Raw genomic sequence first — 16,368 nt, 5'->3', positions numbered from 1 at the left:
TCCCTGCTACACAATTGACACCTTCAAGCTTGACTGAATTTGTAGCTGTCCACATGGACAAGCCAAATGTCTTTGATGAAAACTTTATGCTCAGACGAAACAAAGATTGAGCTCGTTGGTGACCAGTGTTGGTCAAGTTACTTGAAAAAAGTAATCAGTTACAATTACTGATTACTTCCCCCAAAAAGTAATCCCGTTACTTTACTGATTACTTATTTTCAAAAGTAATCAATTACTTAGTTACTTAGTTACTTTTTAAAAACACGATTTACAACCTGAATAGGTGATAAAGTGATAGATCTTTCAGCCCAATTCTACTTTTTCTGCATAATCATCATACAAAATGTAATCAAATGGAAAAGTCTCTTTTTAAAACTTGTTTTATTAGTTTTAATCTTTTAACTTTATGCATCAAGCAAAAATTTAATTATCTGCAACATTCTCTGACTGGAAGAAATTAGTTTAACATTTAAACCTATTTTCTGCACATTCCAGCACATAAAATAAAATATTTTTGTGTGTTTACACTCAGTCTTTCAAATAGATGCAAGTAAAACACAGCAGAAAATAAATAAAGTCAAAGACTCGCGGTCCTGTTGCTCTATTTTCACCTGTAAAGCAGGAGTGGGGTAGGCGGAGGTTTACCCTGGTGCAGGTGTGCAGCGGTCAGTTGAAGAATCCGTGAGTTTCTCTGTGAGTTTCCCATTACGTCGTAGCTACTCGGTGCTTGTTTAGGGTTTTTTCGCTGTAAAAAGAAGTTTTCTTCCCACGCACAACGGACACTAATGTTTTTGTCACTTTTTATGGAATCAAACTCAAAGTAAGGTCAGTACTTCCACGCTTTAAACGCTGCACGCTCATACTCTCTCTGCACTCGATATATGATCCATTGTTGATCTGCACACAGCTGTTGTCATGAACGTCGCACTCGCTTACATCGCTGTCATGAGACATTCTCGCAAAAAATCACGGTTTTAGTAATGCAGTAACGCAGCGTTCCTACGGGAAAGTAACAGTAATCTAATTACCGTTTTTGCAGTTGTAATCCCTTACTTTACTCGTTACTTGAAAAAAGTAATTGGATTACGCGTTACTGCCCATCTCTGTTGGTGACAATGACAAACGGTATGTTTGGAGGAGTAACGATAAGACTTTTAAAGGGAACACTAACAGCTTTCGAGCATGGTTGAGTTAGCATTTTGCTCTGAGGCCTTGACTACCTCCAAATTCTTCAAGATCACCTCAAATCAACAACTAAACCACTAAAACTTAGAAACAATTGGATGTTCAAACAAGACAATGATCCCAAAGACAAATCAAAACGGGTCTTAGAAAAAGCAGGCTAACATTAATCCTCTGGAACAGCGGTCCCCAACACTATTCAAAATTCATGGACGGTGATGAGTCTGTGCCACGAAATCAAAAATGGGTACCCATTACTCTTAAGGCAATAACTGAACAACAAAAATGACCATAACTACTCAACGTAGAAAAGAACTTCGAAAAGGTCTAAAACGGGATAACTCCATACTTTATGAACTCTTTATATAATAGAATAAGTAAACACAATAGATGAGCTGTATAAACATTTGATATTAAAATCTACAGTCAATGTGATTTTAGTATTTCATTTATTTTGTGTAGCTCTTACAGGTTTACAGTTATTTCTGAGTAAACATGGATTTTCATTGAGTTCTTATACAGCATTTGATCATTTTAAATAGCAGATATTTACTGTCACACAGATTTATGCAGTAGCTGTCTTATGCTCGGTGTCTTGTCTTTGTAGAAACACACACACACATGCACATGTGCATGCGCACGCGCACACCACGTAAGTCTAATTTTAATATGCACTGGACTGTTTCACCATGAAAGCTTTCACAGCGAGTTAGACAGCAACACAAACCCCGAGCAAACAGGAGTGAGTGCTCGTGAATGCACTCTTTGTCATGGACTGTTGCAACGCTTGTTAGTCTAGTAAATTGTTTGTCTTGCTAATGATTCATTTGTTGTAATAGATGTTTTCCTTGCAGCCCAAAACGATGAATAATCAAAACCTCTCTTTAATTTCTTTACCGCGTCATAAATATGCACTCTCGTCATTCTGCTCTGCATTACATTGCATTTTAGCCATATTTACACCAATTTCTCACATAAAAGTGTCAAAAATGATATTTTCATGTTTTGTTTCCCATTTTGTTTTGTGTCTGTGTGAACATTGATGGTATTGTGTGGCTTTCACGCTTTAATGGAAAACCTTGCTTGGTTCCCACTACCTCATTATTTGATACACCAGATGAGAAATAGCTTTATGATTCTGATTAATAGTGTTAGCCAGAGTTCATTGTTTCCGCCAGTCAGCCGAACGACTTCATATCAGTCCTACTAATGCGTCTGAAACACCAGTGCTGTGTGTTTAATAATATTGCTGTTAGAAAAGCCATTTGTTCTCATTTGAACAGCAAGTCTCATTTGGTTGGATGGAGTAGCACTCCACCTCACCAATCCTCCTGACACTACGGGGAATAGCAGGCAAATGAAGGGTAGAAATAACAATATTTCTACCATCTCATTTTGCAGATCTCTAAGAGTTCATTTTGTAATATAGGTATTAGAATGTATTGAGAGAATATATTGAAGACTTTATGGGAAACAAATGAGGACAAATTTGGCTTTCAGTGTGCACTATTTATCCATGTCTGCTAGCTTCTAAGAAATGTGTGCACATGCAGCTGTGAGTTTATATTACAGTTTCGATTAGCTTCAGTAATTCTGTAGTTTTTTAGAAGAAACCATCTGAATTTGGTGAATTTTAACAGCTGCAAAAGAGCAGGATGTTACTCTGATTGTGTCTAATGTCATTGTTAGGCGAAAATCCTTCTCCTAAAATACAAATGTCATGTAGTGTGGAGTGAGGAGCCTAAATGGAAACCGGGAGACAAACCGAATAAACTGAAAAGGAAGACGTGGGTAACAGTAGGTAAACAATAGTATAATGCAACAGAAACAAATTAGGAGTGTAACGTGAAGGTTCACTAGATGGTTTGGAATCTCTCTGAATAATTAGGAACAGCAAGATGGAGACGGATAACTTTTTAGAAGCCTCTTTACTCTCAGCACACAGCAACAACAACCCACACTTCCTGTGTGCCGCCCTCATGAATACTTCACTGACCTCTCAGAAGCCAGGAAATCTTATACTCAGATCAAAACAGGGAAAACAACCAGGTAGATATAACACATACTTATTACTGGTTTGAACATGCATGTCTAAACATTCAAACGTGTAAACATGTAAATATCAAAACACGTAACCACCATATAGCTACATAACTAGCTTTATAACCTTTGTAAACACCTCTTTGTATATCAAATTAGATTTAAATTTACTTCAACACTATACAGGAGTATAAAGACACACAGCTATTCAGGGAAGGTGACTACAGCCTGCAGGTGCAACAACAGGGAAACTGATGCAAGTGACAAAAACTAACAAAATAAAATCTGAAGTAACACAATGGAAACACTTAACACAGAGACAAGACACAAGAAACATGAGGGTTGGGAGCAGGAAACTAAAGCGAGAAAACCTAAAGACCAAACTTAAGAGAGTATTAATTGAGGAAATACTACTACATGAAAATAACACAAAACTCAAAACACCAAACTCGAAGAAAGATAAAGTAAACCAATAATCATGGCCTATATAATAATCAATAATCAACGAACTGCAGCACATCCTTGAATACAAAGGAAACACACAAAGGTTCAAAACTACAAGAAGACTATGAATGAATCTAAATGAAATGAATGATAACATAACTTATCTAAAATGTGAAAACTCCAAAACATGGGCTGAGCAGTCCAGGTCCATAATTGCAAAATCTTGACTAATCACGCCATGTCTTCTCTTAAAACCTCTGTCGTCTCATATCATCCTATCAGAGCTCTTCACTCTCAGACTGGAGTCTAACTTGTGGTTTGTGGAGCAGAACAGGAGGCAGCCTTCAGCTATCAGGCCTCTCCTGTCATCTCCCAGTTTGAATTTGAGACTAACACCATGTATCCTTTAACCTCCTGGGACCTGCCATCCACATATGTGGACATCACATTATTTAGACCAAAATATTCAATTTTGCTCTACAAGGGCCTGATATCCACTTACGAGGTCATTATGCTGCTACTGTTCTATCGAAATTTAAATGAATATCCTCATATGTGGCTCTTATTTTTAAAAATATCTCCTAATTCTTTGTTTTTACATTTATCAGGCCCCAATCAGCCCAAATATCAAAGTTCAAAGTTCGGGCCTTAGGAGGTTAAGATTAGACTTAAAACTTTCTCTTTTGTTTAAGCTCAAACTTAGGGCTGGATCAGGTGATCCTAAAGCATCCCTTAGTTGCATCCCTTTAGGCTCAGGCTGCTGGAGGATTGAAGCACTGAGTACATCTTTTCCACTCACTGCTTTTCAGGCTTCGGCTCTTTAAACACCTTTCTGCTGCATGACATAAAATCTGGCCTTCTCTCGTATAGTTTGTATTCCATCCTGTCTACCTACACTTTCGTTTTCGCTTCTCTTTCCCTTAAACGAGTTCTGCTGGAGGTTTCTTTCCTGTCAAAAGCGAGTTTCTCCTTTCCACCATCACCGAGTGCTTACTCACAGGAAAGAGTTTGCTTTCTCATATTGTAGGGTCTTTAACGTAGAGTATAAAGTGCACTGAGGCAACTGTTGCTGTGTTGTGGGATTATGTAAATTAAACTTAATAGAAATTGAAATGAATATCATTCGCTGAACAGTAATTCCTCAGAGGGAGTCTCGAGCTCGAAAGGGGATTTGGGTCGAGGACATTGATTTAGCAGTGAAATTTGACATCAGTAAAATCATTGACCTATAGATGCCAGGTCAAAGTTGATTAGATTGTTTGTCAGATTGAAAGGAAGAAAAGCTGAAAGTAAGAGCTGGGGGGGAGCGAGAGCTAAAAAAAACGAGAGCAAAGAAGGCAAACCAAAGATTTTTGATTAAACTTTCTTTAGGTTTAAATTTACTACTTTTTTAGTTTGTATTTAAGTCCAACTCCAGTTGGTTTAAAGTTTTTCTTCCTCACGTGTTCCGGAGTACTGTGGGCCCGAGGTACAGCTGTGAACAGAGGTGCACTCTAACAGTAAATGAATGTGGCAGGGAAGGAGCTAATCGGCCAAACAGTACTGGTCACAACGGGATACCAGCAACCCTTAATCATCGAGCAGCAGCAAATTAATTACCACAATCATCTACCTACGGAAAATTAATTATCACAATCAATCACCACAAATTAAACTGGGCCTTAAAATAGCCCCACGGTCAACTAGTAATCAGCGCCTCTGGCCTGCACCCAGGGCAGGTCCAATGACTGGAAACAAATATGCACACTTATTTATTCATAGTATACGTGCATTTAGCTATACATAAACATAAAAAATTAAGCATACATATTAATTATTTATACAGAGAGAAAATATTAATTTTAGTAGCAGATGTCATCTAGATAGCACACTTTAATTAGGGGAGGAAGAGGAAGGTATGGGAAGTAGATTAAGAAAATAAGTCTGGGAAACATTTGGGCAGCTGAGAAATGTTGTTTTTTGAAGAGGGAATAAAACCTGAGGGCTGGGTCTGCCCTCCGTTGCATCTTGTGTAAAAGTAACAGAGAACAGTAACAGAACATCATACCAACAGACACATTTGGTGGTGGTGTTACAGTCTGAGGCTGTTCTGCTGCTTCAGAACCTGGAAGTCTTGCTGTGGTAAGTTGAACCATGAATTCTGCCATCTACCAAAACATCCTGAAGGAGAATGTCCGGCCATCTGTTTGTGACCTCAAGCTGAAGCGCACTTGGATTCTGCAGCAGGACAGTGATCCAAAACACCTCTGAATGGCTTAAAAAACAAAATGAAGACCTTGCAGTGGCCGAGTCAAAGTCCTGACCTGAATGTGGTGAGATGCTGTGACCTTGACAAATTCAGCTACTGCTCAAACTTTCAAATGTGTCTGAATTAGAACAATCTTGGAAAGATTGGCCCAAAGACGCATTGCCATTCAGTGCAAATGTTCGATTGCAGTTGTTGCTGCTGAAGAAGACCTAACCAGGGTTTCCACACAGAGCCATGCAGGTTTGGATTTTTCCCCCCTAATAATTAACATCTTCATTTAGACTATTATGTGTTTTATGTTTACTTGTGTTATCTTTGTCTAATATTTAAATTTGTTTAATGATCTGAAACATTTAAGTGTGACAAACATACATAAAAACGGGGAAACTGGGAAGGGGGAAACACTTTTTCACACCAGTGTGCAGTTGCATTTACTCTTAGATCTACTCAACAGCTTGTTTTAAGGTGTAAGAAATGTGCGGCTCCAGATCTGTCCATGTTTGAGAAAAGTCAAAACCTGGCTTGACCTAATGAATTATCTGGCTAACAAAAAAGGTATCCTATTTCAGAGCAGGGTTTTAATAGTTTTGCAATTTTCATTAGTTTTTATTTTTATTTAGTTTTGAGTTCAGATTTTCAATTTTATATCAGTTTTAATTAGTTTTTACCAATTGTTTGCTAGTTTAGTTTAGTTTTTATTTTTTGAAAATCCTTAGTTTCAGTTTAGTTTTGATTAGTTTCATTTATAGTTTTAGTCGTGTTTGCAATAATTAAGTGTAACAAAATCCCAGTTTCATCATATCAGTCATTCTGCTCATCCTTGGGTATGTTGCTATTCCAGCTACCATACTGCACCCTGGACAGGTCGCCTGTCTGTCGCAGGGCTAACACGCAGAGACAGAAAACTCACATTCCCACCTATGGGTTCTTTAAATAAATAAATAAAGGCAGATGAACAACCATTGATACCAGGCAACTATAAAACGTATATCTTGGCCCCAATGAGATTATTAACTCTCGCAGCACCGGGTGTTCGTAATTTTGGTTCAAGTGAATTGATAAACTTTTTGAAGGTAATTGACTCACACAGTTGTGTAGATATCCCCGTCCTGTTGTCTCATCACGCTGCCTTGCCTGGGGTTAGCTTCTGTTTTCTGGGGATGAGGGTTGAGTGTGCTCCCTTACCTTCTCAAGCTAAGCTAGGTTAGCCTTCTTGTGTGAGCTTTTCAAGTGCACTTTAAGGTTTGTGGGATTTTTTTCCCTTTAGAAATGCCCCTTATAATTTGTCTGTTTCCACTACAAGACACTTGCTTTATCCAAAACACAGTCATATTCATATTCATATTCATTATTCATAAGTAATCCCAAATTGGACTCTGGCTCCCGACTTTTCCTGACATGATTCTGCGCGTGGACGGAGCAGCAACACAGACGACTCGACTAACGTGCTGCCACCTGCTGGCATAATGAGACACAGCAAGAAAAAAATCTGTAAACTAAACTTCATTTTCACCCTTGACTCTTGTATGACACGCACACATCAATGAAAACTAAACACATTTTACTATAAATTCAGTTAATTTTAGTTAGTTTTGTGAACACTCATTACAGTTTTAGTTAGTTTTCCTTTTTTAGTTTTTATTTTTATTTCCGTTAACGAAAATGTTTTTTCACTTCTAGTTTTCGTTATTTCATTAGTTTTCGTTAACGATAATAACCTTGTTTCAGAGGGATGAATTGTAGATTTAAAATATCCCTGCATTGCTATGGTGTGCAGTTTGGAGATGGACGCCCTGATTAAAAGACAGGAGGCCGAGCTGGAGGTGGCAGAGTTGAAGGTGTTAAGATTTTTAAGAGGAGTGACCAGGATGGACATGATTAGAAATGAAGATATCAGAGGGGCAGCTCAGGTAGAACACATTTTGATAGAATCAGAGTGGCAAGGCATGCATGGAGAAGGGATAATGGCTCTATTGGACAAAGGATGTTGAAGATGGAGCTGCAGGAAAAGAAGAAGACCACAGTGAAGGAGGACATGCAGAGGGTTGGAGTGACAGAAGAGGATGCTAGAGATGAGATGAAGCCAGATGAGGTGGCCACTCAAGTGAGCAGCTGAAGTTATGCTACAGTTACAACACTATTGACATACTACAATATAGAAAGTCAGAGCCATTCCTGTACTTTACAGTAACCAGTTTGTTTTCAGGTTTGCTGTAAAAATGCTCCATTGCACAGTGTTGCATCACTGGAACTATTTCCTAATGCACTGCATTCAGAGGCAGTGAACTGTGAAGCAGCAAAAACAAGTAAATAGCAGCAAGCGTCCTCAATTAAGGATATCTAAACTGACAGCTCACTTGCTGGCAACTAATGTGAGCAGAGACTGATTTGTTGAAAAACAGTTTCAGTGATACAGGTTTACTGCACTTCTTAAAACTTCAGTTCATCTGATTTTATTTCCTTTTCCCTGTTTTTTTCCAGTGGTTTATAATGTGATTTGTAAAGATTTGTTCTGAAGAAGCAGTTTCAGTCTGGGTCTGGTTGAGTCGTGACTGCAAGAAGTATTTGTTTTTATGCGTCAACACCATTACTAAAAACATACAACTGTAAACTGAATCACTGATAGTGAATCAGTAATAAATGGACACAAAAGTCGAAGCAGTTTCTTTGTAATTTGCTGTGATTCTCTTGAATTTTCTGCTGCTGATGTTGGGCCATTTAAAATAACATTTTCTGTGACAAAGATGAAGAAATCTGCTTGACTCGTTTATTCAAAATGCTCTTCCTTCTTTCAGTTATTTGCAGGATATCCTCCTTCATTAAGTGCTGCATTGTCTCCCGTCCAGCTCTGTGTCCTAACCTCGCTGCTGTTTCTCTGTTTCCATCAAGGGCTTTCACATGTTTGTGTCTGTCCCTCCTTCTTTTCCTGTGCCTCTTCTGTCCCCGTCACTCTTTGTATGTCTGTCACTTCTCCTCTGTCTCTCACTGCTGCCTCTGCTCTTAGAAACTGAGCAGTTCCTCTGGGCTAAGCCATATTGTGTGACACCCTGATGGCGCCTAAAGGCAACTTCGCACTCACACACTCACACATAAGAAGTCTTCTCTGTCACTATGCTTTTCTAGTAATGTTAACATTTTTCATCTGGGCATTGTCACTCTGACAATCATCAATAAAGTCACAGAGCTGCGCATTTTGCAAGAGGGCAGACGAAAAACTGGGATTACAAAATAAAACAAGAAATGACAGGAAACATGACAGGATGGAGGCGCTCTTCATAAATACAGACCAAAACTGAGCAAAGTAAAACTGATGTTATCCAAGTTATAGAATATATGTCACTGTAAATGTATGCAACACGTGATTTTACCTCAGATGTGTCTGTAACAGTGGTGTGCGTCTTGTAAGTTTGTCCTTAAATGTGTGTGTGTCTAAAGCCTGTACTCTATTGTGCTGGGGTGTCCCTTGATGGCCTTTAGCCCTCATCTGGCCAAGCTCCCATACTACAGTCTGATTGGTCTCAAACTGTCATGACAGGAAATCCATTTGTGTGTGTGTGTATGTGTGTCTGTCTGTGCAGAGACGGATGCATCTGGATGACAGCTAAATTGAATGCCAGGGCCAGCAAGGCCACCGGATCACAATGAGAGAGATGAGGACAACACTGCACAGAGAGACTCGGGGAGAAACGCTGGCATTAAGCCCAGAGATGACACAGAGACAGTTGTTGGGAGGTGTGTGTGTGTAATTGATTGAGTTTTAATGTGGTCCCTGATGAAGAGTCACTGACATCAGGGGGAGGAGAAAAGAGGAAGGAAGGAGAGGGCGAGGTGGAAAAACTTTCTACTTCAATGCAAAGTAAACTGGGGCTCAAGCGCACTGCACTGAACGTGGATGAAGAATTGAAGAAGAATTTAGTCATATTTCTGATCCATAGTTCATGGAAACTTTCAGAATATTAAGTTGTTCCTTTAAGTCAGGGGTGGGCAACTCCAGGCCTCGAGTGCCGGCGTCCTGGAGGTTTTAGATGTGTCCATGATCCATCACAGCTGATTTAAAGGGCTAAATGACTCCTCAGCATTTCTTGGTCGTGTCCAAATTCATGGGCTGCATCCTCCGGAGGACCCGGCCTTCGCGGTCTACGTGGGCCGGGTCCTCAGGAGGTCAGGTAGGCCGGAAGTAAACGGCTATGGAATTGGACGGTCTAGCCTTCTCGATCTACTCCCGCCCTTAATTCAGAGTATTTCCGGTTGTCAGCGCCACGGCACGAAAATTGAAAATGGACCCCGAAATCTTTCTCCGTTATTGTGTTCATTTTTAATTATCAACGAGCTAACCCACATTCTCGCCTGAAAATATGTTTAAAGTTTATTTTGTGGCCCAGAAAGATTAATAAGAGTAATTTTAAAACTTAGTAGCGGCCGCCATTGCTGGAAACTGGAGCTTGGCTGGGCCGCGCTATGAATTCTGGGATATGGTGGGCCAAGAAGGACACACCCGACCCATCCTTCAAATTCGGGGAAAAGGAGGACGCATTTGTCGGCTGCATTCGGAGGAGTCTACGAATTTGGACAGCCTTCGGCGCGTCGCTGTGACGTAATCGGTCTACAAATGCGGCCTCAGGAGGATGCAGCCCATGAATTTGGACACGACCCTTGAAGTTCTCCAGAGGCAATAAACTAATCCTTTGATTCAGGTGTGTTGACCCAGGGTGCGATCTAAAACCTGCAGGACACCGGCCCTCGAGGCCTGGAGTTGCCCACCCCTGTTTTAAGTGCTTCGGTTATAGCTAATAGCTGTTCACTATGCAAACATCAAGTTATAAAAGCAGCAAAAATATAAATTTAAGTCAGAAAGTAAGTAGTATAGATGAAAGCTGAACTCTGACAGGAGTTAACCCTCCATACCCACCATATGGCACTGGGGTGACTCAGGGTCTATACACCCACTGCGTCTATGTTTGTGTTTCCTTTGAGATCCAGTGCTGTGAAAAATCATTTGGCCCCTTTCTGATTTATTATTTTGTTACACTTATTTGTCAGATCATCAAGCAAATTTTAATATTGGACCGAGATAGCCTGAGTAAATACAAAATGTAGTTTGAAGGGAACAGCTAACCAAATCTACCAGCAGTTTTTAATTGCAGTTCTTGCTGCCGAGGGTGGCACAGCCAGTTATTGGTTCAGGGGTAAACTTTTCACACGAGGACAAGTAGGTTTGGGTAGCTTTTCTCCCCTTAATAAATGAAATCATCATTTAAAAACTGCAGTTTATATTAACTTGGGTTATCTTTGTCTAATAGTTAAAATTTGTTTGGTGATCTGAAACCAGTAAGTAATGGGAAAAAATAAGAAAACAGGAAGGGGGGAAATATTTCTCACAGCACTGTGCTACTTATCTGAAGCATCAACGCTGAGTTCACATGTAGATTCTACTTCATTCAATTTCTCCCTGCCAAACAGCTAATGCTTGCTAGCCAGCTGCCTGCAGATATTAGGCTGATGTTTTGTCAACACAAACTGTACGGACAAATTAGTGAGCAGACTTTCAGTCCCCCCCGTCTCCCTTGTTCTCAAAGTGATCATTAAATTATAATGTTGTATAATGTCTTCCAATGCGATTTGGGTGAGTGGATAGCAGAGAGATAAAAGAAGAACATTAAGAAACACTGAACAATAAACATCAAGCAAATTGGTCCGGCAGCTCAGATCAGAAATGTGCAGGTCTGGAGTCTGAGAGCTGCAGATTCACATGAAGGAAGAGGACCGAGTGGAAAAACAAGCTGTTTTCACCTGTTTTCGGCTAAAGTACCTGAAAATGTCGACGCATTAAACAAAACACAGGTGCTCCTCTTAAAGATAGGTGACCTTTTTGACAACAATCCTTTTTGCTGCGCAGAGAAATTTTCTGAAGGAAAACAACTGCAGATTGCTCACTTTCAAATGATGTTCCTCAAATACAAAGTAACTTTTGTCTGGAAACCATAAATCTTTCTCTTATTAAGCACAATCACTGTGTGGTGTTTTGTTGCAGTTGTCTACAGAAACACATATATATTTATAAACCATCTAAATAATGCAGCTTTTATAGCGTACAATATGATACCTGGCTGTAGTGTCTCTCTGAATACTTGTGTTATTTGATTGCGTTTGGAGGCCATAAACTATATCTGTTCAACTGTTAATGAGCAGCTGAGATATTATGTAGCAATTAATGTATCAACTGCTATGTTGCTATAAATATTCAATCAGCCAATCACATGATTGCAACTCAGTGACTTTAGGTGTTTGGAGAAAAAGCTGGTCAAGAAAGAAGAAAGTTAATTTAAGCGGTTCTGAATGTCAAGATTCCTGGCGCCAGATGTGCTGTTCTGAGTATTTCCAAAACTGCTGATCTACTGGGAATTTTCCACACAGCCTTCCCTACATTACAGAGGACCACACGAAAAAGAAAAAAAAACATCCAAAATGTCTCGTTGATCCCAGAGGTCAGAGGGGAATGAATAAACTGCTTTGGCCAGTTTGCTTCAAGCTGACAGGAAACCAACACTAAATCAAATAACCATTTGTTACAACCATGGTATGTTGTATCTCTGACAAGTCAAATCACACGGGCTACAGCAGCAAACCAGGTTCCAATTATGTTAGATAAGAACAGGAAGCTGAGTCTACAATTTGCTCGGACTCATCAAAGTTTGAAAATGGAAGAAACTGAATAGAAGCAACATTCAGGATCGGTACGATCACAATTTAGCTTAAATAACATAAAAGCATTGATCTATCCCACAGCCTACCCGAGTATTGTTGCTGACTATGTCTTCCCTTTATGAACGCTGTGTACCCATCCTCTGATGGATGCTTTTATCAGCATATTACATCATGTTTCTAAGCCTCAAAGATCTCTTGAACAGTGGATTCACTCAAATGGTCTCAACAGTCACTCGATCTTAATCCACTGAACCTCCTTTGGAATGTGGTGGAACAAGATGTCATAGTTGTCCAGCTGTTAAAACCTGCAGCAGCTGTGTGATACTATCACGTCAATATTTACCAAGATCTCTGAGGACTGTTTCAAGCAACTTGTTGAATCAATGTTATAAAGAATTAAGGCGCTTCTGAGGGCGAGAGAAGGTCCAACCCAGTTCTGACAAGTCGTAACAAAGTGAACGGTGAGTGTATAATTAAGTTAGCTTTGTGTGTGGACTTTAAGCATCTAGTAAACATAAAACACCTGAGGTGAGATGAACTATGAGCAAAAACCAGTACCACTAAGGTGTATCTAATAAATTGGCTGGTAAGTGTATTTTCCATTGAGAGTGATGGTTTTAAAGTATGTAGCGGTCTGTTTTTGTGACGAGCAAGTCAGTCGGCTTCATCCGTACAGATACTTCGAAGAGCACAGGTGCTTAACATGTGACATTGAAAGATCTGGTCTGTACTTCTGAACCCTGAAGATTGAACTGGCTGAATATTTTCCTTCCGACTTCTCAAGGGTCAGCTGTCTCTCCAGAGATATTTCTGACTGCCAATTGACATTTTCAGCTAAGGTCTTAAGCTGGTTATCAAGAAAAGAATAAGCTCTTCCTGTTTTTCTATTCTGCCTTGACTTGACCTGTAAAGCAGGGTCTGAAACATTTGAAGTAATTTATTTGGTACAGTAATAATTTGCCTGAGACACTTCAGTCAATCAAGGAGGGTAACTGCATCTTTATTCTATCTTTAAATCACCTGTCTAATATTGCACAAGTGCTGCTGGTGCTGCTGGGATGCCAGAGGTCTGTGGTGCCAAGTTGGATGGCACGTATTAGAGTAAACAATGGCTGGGATCCAAGGATTCCAGGCAGAAAAGTACTCTGTGCCACCTGTTTGTATTTTTGATAAAATTAGGAACCAGAACTATACTTCCAGCCATGAAAAGGGATATCCTGATGATGACGATCCCAGGGGTTGACGAGTGATAGTTTGCCATCAAGGTGATTTTTGGTCATGTTCCAGTGCATGTATGAAACTAATAATATCAGATAATAACAGGAGATGTTTTTTCCTTTGTTTGTTTTCATGTTTTGGCTTAGCTTGTTCTTGCAGCGGTTAGCATTGTCACATTCCAGTGAGAGGGTCCTGTCTTTAAATCCACGAACTGGGTGGGGCCTTTCTATATGGAATTTACATGTTCTGTAGGTGCCTGCATGGGTTTTCTCCAGGTATTACTCCAGGATGTCCCACGTTCAAAGACATGTATCTTAGGTGCATGGGTGATTCTTAATTCGCTGCAGGCTGTCATGGCCCTGGGTCATGTGACCCAGTATTCTGAGTTTCTTGGTGTTTTGTTATTCTTTTTAGTCTAGTTTCATTTTGGTTTATCTAGTTACATTCTGCCATGTTTCATGTCCAAGTTTTCTTTGTTTGTCAAGTTCACGTCATGTCTGGATCTCCTTATGTTTCCTGTTTTATTTTGAAAGAGTTTTGTGTTTATTATGTCTAGTTTCACGTGTCCTGTCATTATGTTAATTGTTGTCAGCTGTTTTCCCCATGTGATTCTACTTCCTTTGCTCATTCCTTATGTGTATTTAGTCTGTGTGTTTCCACTCAGTCAGTATCAGATCGTCTGTTAACCTCACCACAGTTTTCATAGGTTTACTCCATTGTTTCTCTGTGTTTTCGAGTTTACTCAGTGTTCACAGTTTGTCATAGTTTGTCACTGAGTGTCACAGCCTTTTTGTTAACGCAGCGTTCATAGCCTCCTTAGTTTCCCTAGTTCCTTGTTTTTCTTCTGCAATCAGCCAATAAAGGCTCGCTTTGTTTTTGAAACTACGTTTTGTCTCCACCGTGTCTGCATCTGGGTCTACCTCTTTCCTCACACCGGCGCACCCCGCCGTGACACAGGCATGGAGGTCTTAGCCTAATGACGATCAGGTTAACTCCAACTTTCCCACAGGAAAATTGGGTTAATGTTAACTTTGAAATTCTGCATCTCTGTAGTTCCAGTTCAACATGTTCGCCTGTAACTGAACAGATGTTGTCTGGTTGCACACATGGGGTGGCGCATACACATATAAGCTGATGGATGGGCCTCTACACTCTGTGTGTATCCTTCATCATAACATCTCTATATGCACATATACAATCATTTATTTTTACACCAGAAATCATATCACAGTAATACATTTTGCCAGACACTGAACACAAATTCCTGTTTTATCATGTAGCACTTGTGGATAATCGTTTTAGTAGAAAGAGGCTTTTTGTCAAACACAGGCTCATTGGGAGTCTTTTTGTTTTTTATTTAATATTTTCTTCATTATTTTTCAGTCTGACTGTGACATACCTGTACAAGGACCAACCCCCCCCCAAAAATCAAACAAAGAAAACAAAGAAAACAAACATTGAAATTGATTATTTTACAGATGTTTTCTTCGTTATCAACAGAACGATTTAGAGTTTAAAGCTGATTGAAAGTTAAATGTGAAAAATGACTGACAGTAGGGCTTCCCTGCAGTTTGTCACACTTTACAATCAACTCCTCAGGTGAACTTGCAGATACTGAGTGCTTATTGGTTGCCTTTACATGTGTACACACACCCCACCACTCTCTTCATCTTCCTCTTTGTCATTGTCATCGTCATCATCGCTACAGTTTCTATCAATTGCTCATCCTCCGTTTGATTTGTTACTGAGCATCCGAGGTCAGCCACTTCACTGCTGAGCTTAGCCTTGGTACGCACTCCTTTGATGTTCTTAGAGATGCAGCAAAAAGAGAAACAGAGAGGAAGAAGTCACGTACAGTAACATTAAGAAGAAACAGAAGAATAAGAGGTATCTTGGGAATGGGAGAAGCTTGACATTCAGCTACGTATGTGTTAAGGATTTGTATTTAAATGAAAGTGATGAAAAGTTCAGTCTGATAATAGTGCAGTTTGGGTCATTTTCAAGTCACAAAGAAGAAAAAGAAACAAAACAAAAAAAAAATCAAATGGATGTAATAACTGTTTTTATACATGCAGACTTTAGAGCTGGGAGTGACAGTGTGCGACTCTGTGAGGAGAACCCTTCTTGGACTGCAAATGAGCCTTGACATACTAAACGCACGCTCTCAAGCTGAGCTTCAAGACACAATCCACAAATACTTAGTGAGGTAAAGTTTTCTCATTTAAACTCCACCATGTGAGCGGGTCTTCTCCTGCACTGAGGTCAGCCATCTTTTCATATATTGTAAACTCATTTTTGAGGTGTGTGTCTGCACCCGCTTCTCTGGATGATGCATTGTCTCAATTTTCACTCTTCTTTTTTCTCTCCATATGCTTGTTAGCATCCCTGCAGATGGTTTTACATTTTCTTTTCTGGTTGTTTGGCCAGCATAAATGAAGGGGGATTGTGAAAAGACAGTTAGTGCTGTTTACCTGTTAGTCACACATCTCAACGGTTAAGGTCTCGGTCACAAAGAGACCTACAGGCAGGTC

Source organism: Neolamprologus brichardi, chromosome 20 (assembly GCF_056152115.1).
Source record: "Neolamprologus brichardi isolate AB-2024 chromosome 20, ASM5615211v1, whole genome shotgun sequence".
NCBI lineage: Eukaryota > Metazoa > Chordata > Actinopteri > Cichliformes > Cichlidae > Neolamprologus > Neolamprologus brichardi.
This window is presented reverse-complemented; position numbering follows the sequence as displayed.